The following is an 8,419-nucleotide window of genomic DNA, read 5'->3' on the forward strand; positions in this document are numbered from 1 at the left end:
GATTTTAAAATGGAGATAATTTTGGTTGTTTTCCAGCTCCCTGGGAGGTCTGCAGATTATGGAAAATTATCAAGCAAGGACAAATTAGTTTAGTATATTCTTATGCGAAGGTGTTTGGGAATTCTTAGAATCACTTAGTTTAGACTCATCTTGGTTTGTCAACAAAGAATAGAGATTTTTATCAATATATCTCCACATTCTTTATTAGCGAACATATCTTATTTATACTTGTTTTTATACAGTGGGAAATGGAGGCACCAAGAGGTCATAAAGCATTCTGGTCTTAGGATGAGTTTTGAAACCCAAGCATGTTAGCCTCCAGGTGTACATGAGCTGTCTCCCAAACCAAGGGCCAGAGGCTAGCATGTCCATAGTACAAAAGGATTGAGTTTTTCCTATTGCAGAGATGCCAAGAAGAGGAAATGAAATCTATGTCACCTAAACTGACCCATAATTTCTAGCCACTCCAGAATTTGATATTTACAGAATCTTTAGATAGACAGTGCACTGGTTTTTTTTTTTTTTTTTTTTTTTTTTTGTAATTAAAGGTCCTAGGATTGACTTTGACCCTCACTAGCCATATTACCTTAAGCAATTTACAAATTTTATGAGCCTCAGATTTTTTTTTTTTTTTTTTTTTTTTTGTAAAATGAGGGGTTTGGTTTGGATGACCTTTAAAGTTCCCTTCTAGCTATTATCTGTGAATCTTGAGGGCTAAGCAGGACTATGTTGATTTTGCATTTTTCCATTGAAAAGAAATCATCAGCTGAATTGAGTTCCTCTGATCTTTATGCTATTCCTTCATTTTCTCCTTCATGTACTCAATAAAAGAAGACACCAAATCCAAGATTCTATATGAATCTTCTAGCTTAGGTGTTGTTTCTGCATTCCATACTGTGAAACCAAATGGAGATAAAGGGCATGATTCATTTGCTTTCTTTGGGCTTCAAACTTTGGATCTAAGTTTGAAGATGGATTCTGAAGAACTCTTATTCTAGGAAGGAATATTGAAGGAAACACTAATCAGTGCAAAGTCAGGTTTCTTGAAGGAAATCATTATGGGAAAGAAGACACTTTTCCCTGCCTGCCCAGTCACTGAAAGGTCCCCAGAGAGAGAAACAAAAACAGCTATTTCTTTGAGCTCTAATATATTCAGCTGGAGTTTCAGATTTTCTTTTTTCCCTTCTTTATGTAGAAGACTCATTTCTGCTTCTGCTTATTGTTTCTATATTCTCTTAGTACCAAGACTTACCATCCACTTTCAAGGAACTTTCCTTTATCAGTCTATTATTACTGAGCAATTATGTGTTCAATCACAACACATAATTGAAAATTTGATTATGTGGGGTTTTGCGTTCTATGGTTATTTCATTTTTTTTGTATCCCACAAACAAATTGTAAGTTTATTAAAGCCCAAGATTCTTCTTTCTTTCACTACTCCTTCATCCCTTTCCATGACCTAGCACAGCTCTGGGCTCACAGCAGTTGTTTGATAAATAGTTATTAACTTGAAATACTTTTATTATCTTGTAACAATTTCAATAGTCAGCACCTCTGAGCTAGGTGGGCATTTTGATCATCGATGAAGTTTAAAGTATAATATTATATTGTATAATACCATTTGAAGATGGAATTATACAAAATGAGGAGCTGAGATTTTTGGTTCTCTTTTCTTGTTGGCATCTGCCCAGATAGATGACTTTGGGGACCTGCTTTTGTCCCTGTGAGCATCAGGTCACCCTTCTGTCAGATGAGCAGTTGGAAAACAAGAATCCCTCCCTCAGAGGGGAGTTGTGATAATTATGACTTATAAAGCATTTTGTGATTTGTAGATATGAAAGAGCTAATTATTGTGATCATTAATAATTCTTAATTTTTATCTTCTTTCAAGGTGAATTATCTTCATGTTAATTGCACCCCCACCCTGGTGGTAATTACATCTCTAAGAGTCAGCAGATGCTTTAATCCTACGTCATGGAAGAAGAGAAGAGGCTTGTCATAAGGAGAAGTGGAGTGCCTGCTGACCATGTTCTACGCCTTCAGAGGGACCATGGTCAAGGTTCTCCTTCATATTTCATTCAAGGTCCAGATTGTCTGAGTCTCCTACTTTCTTTTCATTCTAACCCAGGTCAAAGGTTTTAAAAAATCTTTTCCTGTCCTATAACCCACCTTTTTCTAAATCTAGCAGCTTTTTGGAATCACAAAACCTTATTTGAAGGCACACTTAATTGGATAAATGGATTCAATTTCTAGAGAGTGACTAATATCCCAGCAAGGGAAAAAAATGAAAACTCTCTGAAGATTGCTGAGATTTCCTAGAGGATTCTTTCTTAAAGATTGCCCTATGAAGGGAATGACTTTAGAAAATCAGAAGTACAATAATTTTATTTTTATTTTTTTGCATTTCTTGACCCTTAGAAAGAGAAAGCATCTTCCTTTATGAGAGGGGGGGGGTGTCAGATCATTTGGAACAATATTCCAATTGTCTGATTTAGAACTAACCCTGTACTAAAAGGACCTGGGAAATTGAGGCTTGGCTTTTAATAAACATTTAGAATTGGAGAAGGAAAGCTGCAACACATTTATGTTGTAAACTTTGGATGGCATAAATCTTATTTAGGGTTTTTTGATCCCAAATATTTCAAAGTAATCTTGGAGGTTAATTTATGTTTGTTGAATTCTACATCTCTTCAAATACCAAAGTCATTTTGGCTTTTTGAAATAAATTCAGTTCTTGAAGTGGGACCGGGGAAATTAGATGCCAATCCTTGCTAGTCATGGGATTTTAGGATTTGGAGTTGGAAGGGAGCTTAGCAATTAGCAAGAACAAATCTCTGATTTTAAAGATGAGAACGATTTTTGTTCTTCACTACTTCTGAGGTAGTAAAATTATTCTGGATCATCATTTTCATTTAATCTCTTCTAGTCTTTCTGTCTCTTTTCTCCTTGGATATTTGAGGTGAGGGAAAGCAAGATGTCCAGGATAATGTTAAACACAAATTTGAGAGACTGGAAAAAATGACCAGAGACCAAATATCTTTTGGCTTTTGAACAAAATGTGGAAATTGAAAGAGGGTAAAGGTTTGTGAAAATGAATAATGAGCTTTGTTTTAGACATGTTGAGTTAAAGATGTTTGGGGGAACATCTAGTTTGAAATGTTTCATAGGTAATGGGGATGCAAGTATGATGCTAAGGGGAAAGAATGTGACTTAAGACATCTGCTTAGAGATGGGGATAAAACCTATGAGAGATATTGAGGTCATTAAGAGAGAAGAGATATTTGGGGGCTCAAGACAGAATCTTAGGGGACATTCTCAGTTAAAGACTGTGAAATTGAAGATAAATCAGCAAAGAAGGAATGCTTAGACATATCAGAAGAGAACCTGAAGTGAGAGTGTCATGAAAATGCAGAGAGGAGTGAATATTTAAGAAGAAGAATGATTAGCAGAGTCACATGCAGCAGATAGGCCAAGAAGGATAAGAATTGAAAAAAAAGACTATCCAATTTGGCAATTATGAGCACTGTGGTAATTTTAGAGAGAGCAGTTTCTGTCTAGTGATGAGGTTGGAAACTAGATTGCAAAGAGATGAAAGAATTGAGGAGCAGATGAATGTAGAAATGAAGGGAAGAATATAGACATTTTTTTTCCTAGCCATTTGAGAAAGGGAGGAAAGATATAGAATGTTAAAATGAGATGAATTTAGGTCAACTAGTTAAGGTTTTTTTTAAAGGATGGGTGAAATTATCTGAAGGAAGTAGGGAAGAAGATGGGTAGATATGAAGACAAGGTTGATGAGAGAGAAAAAGAGAATGAAAGACACAAAGAGAAATAGACACATAGAAAGACATATGGGAGACAGAGGACATAGGAGACAGAGGAGACATATAGGAATTAAGAGAATAGTGATATTTGAATTTATAATATTCTGGAAAAGATAGGAAGAGTTGAAAGGCAGCCTCATTGTCAGAGACTGGTAGAATGAGTAGAGTGTGGGATGATGTCAAGATGATTTAGATGAAGAGAAGGGGAGAAGAGAAAGTTCAGGTCAATAGTACCAATTATCAATAAGAGGTGAGGACCTCAGCTGAGAGAGGGTTAAGAGGAAGGTGTGGGAGATTTGAGTAGAGAAAGATTTGGAAAAGCTATTGTGGATAATTAATTAAATAATCAAAGAACAAAGAACAATTTTTGTTCTAGCCTATTATTGGTTGGTTGGTTAATCAATGGTTAACCAACTATTGAACCAATTCAGTCATGTGATTTCCTTCACTTCTATTTGCAGCATGTAAGTTAGTATGGAGGAATTGGATATCGGAAGTACTCCAGGGATAAATTTGCCATTCATAAGCCTCAGTTTCCTCTTCTGCAAAATGAAGACTTTGGATTTCTTTTTTTGCTCTCAATCTTATGCTTGGCCAGATCTAAAAATACTATTAGTGTAGTACAACCATTACAGTATAAACTCCTTAAGAGCAGGGTTGTTTAATATTTGTCTGGTTTCATATCCCTAGTATTTCACACTGTACTTGATATTTGATATAAAACAGGTGCTAAATTATTCATTAATCAATCAAAGAAACATTTGTGAGCAAACTTGGAAAAAAAGTTTACCTTACCACCATTTAGTTTCCCATGTTTCTATGGGAAGGTATACTTATAGATTTAAGGTGGGAAGGGCTTCAGAGAAGTCACATTTTACAGACAAGGAAACTGAGGCCCAAAGAATTTACGGGATCTGTCCAATGTTACATGTGTATCAAGGGACAGAGCTGAAATTTGAACCTAGGTTTTTTAATTATGTTCTAGACTATGTTCCAAATTCTAGATAACTGACTTACAAACATATTTCCTCTGATCAGAGGATTTGGAGATGGGAGGGACCTTAGAAGTCATTTAACTCTAACTCCTAACAGTAAGTTATCTGTCCAAAGTAGGAGAGCTACTGAGAATGACTATAGGCCCTGAACTAATCAAGGAAAGTTTCCTCATCCCTCCAGAGAAGGAAGGATTTCTACATGTGCTAGAGGGAAAGAACTTGAGAAAAATTATCATGACTAGTAGCATCAGTGGGTGGCACTATTCTCATTTCAATCAGCAAATATTTATTGAGGAGTGTAGTCATGTTAAAGCTGAGACTGGATGGGAGAGACAGAGACAGAAAAGGGGAGGAGTGAGAGAGAGAGAGAGAGAGAGAGAGAGAGAGAGACGAGAGAGAGAGAGAGAGAGAGAGAGAGAGAGAGAGAGAGAGAGAGAGAGAGAGAGAGAGAGAGAGAGAGAGAGAGAGAGAGAGACAGAGAGAGAGAGAGACGAGAGACAGAGAGAGAGAGAGAGAGACAGAAGAGAGAGAGAGAGAGACAGAGAGAGAGAGAGAGAGACAGAGAGAGAGAGGAGAGAGAGAGAGAGAGAGAGAAGAGAGGAGAGAGAGACAGAGAGACAGAGAGACAGAGAGAGAGAGAGAGAGACAGAGAGAGAGAGAGAGAGAGAAGAGAGAGAGCATGAAGCAGTGACTAAGTCAGACCTGTCTTTGAGATTAAAACAAGATTTGCAGCACTAAAACTCCACCTGTCATGGGGCTGATTTCTTATCTGTCCTTGGACTGCAGTTTCAAAAGCATCATCACCTGAGTTTAGCCTCAGCTGCTGTTATTATTCAAATGTGGTCTTGAATAAGCAGAATTTGGCATAGTGAGGAAAGCTGCCCATTGCCACAGGCAAAACAAAGCTGGGGTGACTCTTTTTGCCCATGTTAGGGCAATAGGTGAACAAGGGAGGACCTTTTGATCACTATCCTGCACATTTCTTATTTCATTGGCTGTTCCCCATGCCTGAAAGCTTTTCCTCCTCATTTCTGGCTTTCTTGAAGTCCCAGATAAAATCTCACCTTCTAAAGAAAGCTTTTCCCAATCCCTCTTCATTCTAGTGCCTTCTATTTGCTTCTTATTTCCAACTTATCCTTCTTTATCTTGTTTGTATGTTGTTGTTTGCATGTGTTCTACCTTAGACTGTAAGCTGTTTGAGAACAGGGATTATTTTTTAACCTTTCTTCTTTTTTGTGTGTATCCCCGTGCTTAGCACAGTGCCTGATGCAGGCTAGGGGCTTTATAAATATTTTATTGATTGATTGAATCCAGAATTCTAGGGAACAAAGATGGAGGAACAGCATTGGAGTGTGAAACCATTGGTAGAAACCCCTGCTTTGTTGACAAATGTCCCTTGGGATCTTTTTAGGGTCCTTAGAAGACCATAGAATCATTGGATTTTAGAATTGAAGGTACCTTTGAAATCTATCCTTTTCTTCTTTCTTTCTTTTCTTTCTTTCTTTCTTCTCTTCTCTTTCTTCTTTCTTTCTTTCTTTCTTTCTTTCTTTCTTTCTTTCTTTCTTTCTTTCTTTCTTCTCTTTCTTTCTTTTCTTTCTTTCTTTCTTTCTTTCTTTCTTTCTTTTCTTTCTTTCTTTCTTTCTTTCTTTCTTTCTTTTCTCTTTCTTTCTTTCTCTTTCTTTCTTTCTCTTTCTTTCTTTCTCTTTCTTCTTTTTTTGTTTTTTTAAAGAAACAGTCCTAGAGAGGTGAATTACTTTTCAAAGTCATCCAGTAAGAAAGTGATGAAGAAAGGATTCCTACTCAGGTCTGGCCAGATCTAGTGCTTACCCCTCTACTAACTGATTTCCCAGTGATGAGACTTTTAATTCTGCAAATGTCTTTTAAGAGATGACATTTTCCCTCCTAGTCCTGCCATGTGTCTTTACCTGTAGAGTAGGATCAGACATATCTTCTCTGATATGGTAGATAGTTGCACTTGGAGTCATAAAACCCTAGGTTCAAATTTGACCCAGACAATGCTTAGACACATTGCTTAACCTGCCTCAGTTTCTTCATCTTTAAGCGGAGATAGAAATAGTTCTTATCTCATAGAGTTTTTGTGAAGATCAAATGAGATGTCTGTGTGTTGAGGACCAGGCTTAAGTGTGGAACCCAAAAAGCTTGTAAAAAGTTTCAAGGGAACTGCAACTTTAAGGAGCAGCTTGGTTCTCCCAAAGCCCTCTGCCACAGCTGTGAATCCAGCCCCCACAGCTGTGAATCAGAGCACACTAGAGAGAACTAAAAGATATGATTTGGTAATCTTCATCTCACTCTCTAAGCAGAACTGGCTGACTCTAGGAACCACTTTGATCTACACTGGCATTCAGTGATAAGAGTCTGGAGGTCATAACATAATTTACTGCTCATAAAGAATGTATGTTTTTATTTAATAACCTTGCTGTACTTAAAAAAAACCTTATATGTATTCTGTATTAGGAATGGAATAAAGAGACGTCAGAAATTTTCACTGTAACTGTCTTTCTATTTCCTTGTTATCATTATCCATCCTCTCATATGACATCGATTATTCTGCTGGTCAGAATTAGATCCCAGCATCCACTATCAGGTGGCTCCTATAACATCTGTGAAGTGACTTACAAACCTTTAAGAAATGTATGAAATGTGTTTATATGGGTTCCGATGAGCTGATTGTTAAATTATCAGTGTGAGCATTTACAACTTGGAAGTCAGTAAATGCTACAAATCAGGGCTTTTTGGTGATATCTGGCTTTAAATAAATGACAGAGGGGGATCTAGGTGGCTCAGTGGATAGAGCACCAGCCTTGAACTCACAGGACTTGAGTTCAAAAATCTGGCTTCAGACACTTAACACTTCTATCTATGTGACCTGGGCAAGTCACTTAACCCCAACTGCCTCAGCAAAAAAAAAAAAAAAAAAAAAAAAAAAAAAAAAAAAAAAAAAAGTGATAGAGAAAATGTAAATATTGAGATTAAAGTTTAAAACATTTCATATGCACTTTTCTTGAGTTCTTAAATATCTACCAGCATATCCCTTATATGTAAATATGAGATTATTATTATTATATTATTATTATCATTATTTATTATGGCTCATCTGTAGCAAGGTGGTATATCTCCAGCATATCCCTCTAAATATAAATATGAGATTATTATTGTTACTATTATTATTATTGTTATTTATGATGGCTGATCTGTAGTAAGGTGGCAATGATGGCAAAGAATTTCTGTAGGATCAGTTTTAAGAAGTTTCTGACAGAAACTCAGATTTCTCATCCACAGAGATGGCTTATGATTATGGCCAGGGGTTAAAGCAAGACAACCTGATGTAGATTATTTCCCTCACCTTTTGAAGCTTATGTAAATAAAACCGAATTGAGTTGGATCAGTTTGTGCAGGTGAGTGGTAGTGCAAGGCAGATAGCTTCCTAGTTTGTGGCTGTTATCTGATGCCAGCCCAATAACTACCAAGTGCTGATACGGAATGTGGAGACTTCTATCCCTAACTTGATTATTATGATTAAGTTTTTATATAACACTGAGTCTATTGCAGAGGATTAATAATCCTCTTTTTATTAGTTGT

This window comes from Sminthopsis crassicaudata, chromosome 4, assembly GCF_048593235.1.
Source record: "Sminthopsis crassicaudata isolate SCR6 chromosome 4, ASM4859323v1, whole genome shotgun sequence".
Classification (NCBI taxonomy): Eukaryota; Metazoa; Chordata; class Mammalia; order Dasyuromorphia; family Dasyuridae; genus Sminthopsis; species Sminthopsis crassicaudata.